Genomic DNA, 460 nt, shown 5'->3' with positions numbered 1-460 from the left:
GGGGATGGCCATGCCACAGTCCCTTCTCCTCCATTCTCCCCTAGGGATTTTGGGCACTTACACACATGCACCTGGTATTTTTTTTTTAAGCACCTGGACCAGAACTCGAACTGTGGAGTTGACCATGTGGATCTAGCACCTTAATTGCCACAGTACCTGTTGGTTCCACCACTTATTTGTTTTGTCCCTCTATCATTACAGATGTTTGTACTTTGAGTAAAAATGAAATCTTAAAGCTTCTTTTACAGTGAAGATTTAACTACATTTCAGTTTTAAGAATGTAGACTTAATGGGGGGGCCAGCAGTTGGCATAATGGCTATGTCACTGGACTCCCATGTAGTCGACAACGGTTTGAGCCCCAGACCTGGTGGCTTAAAACTCATGCTGGGCGCGTGTGCATGCATACCCAAGATCCTGAGAGGAGAATGGAGGAGAAGGGATTGCGGCGTGGCCATCCCC

At 46.7% G+C, this 460-nt stretch overlaps 1 protein-coding gene across 1 annotated transcript in view; it reads left to right on the top strand.

The window, feature by feature from the left end:
• The window catches only part of MCM3AP (minichromosome maintenance complex component 3 associated protein), a gene marked incomplete in the record, with an annotated part of 67,198 nt that overhangs the window by 36,221 nt on the left and 30,517 nt on the right, over nt 1-460 (top strand).

The sequence above is a fragment of the Tupaia chinensis genome, unplaced genomic scaffold (genome assembly GCF_000334495.1).
Source record: "Tupaia chinensis unplaced genomic scaffold, TupChi_1.0 Scaffold141399_1, whole genome shotgun sequence".
Classification (NCBI taxonomy): domain Eukaryota; kingdom Metazoa; phylum Chordata; class Mammalia; order Scandentia; family Tupaiidae; genus Tupaia; species Tupaia belangeri.
The sequence above is the reverse complement of the archived record's forward strand: the minus strand, read 5'-3'. Positions and strand labels throughout refer to the sequence as shown.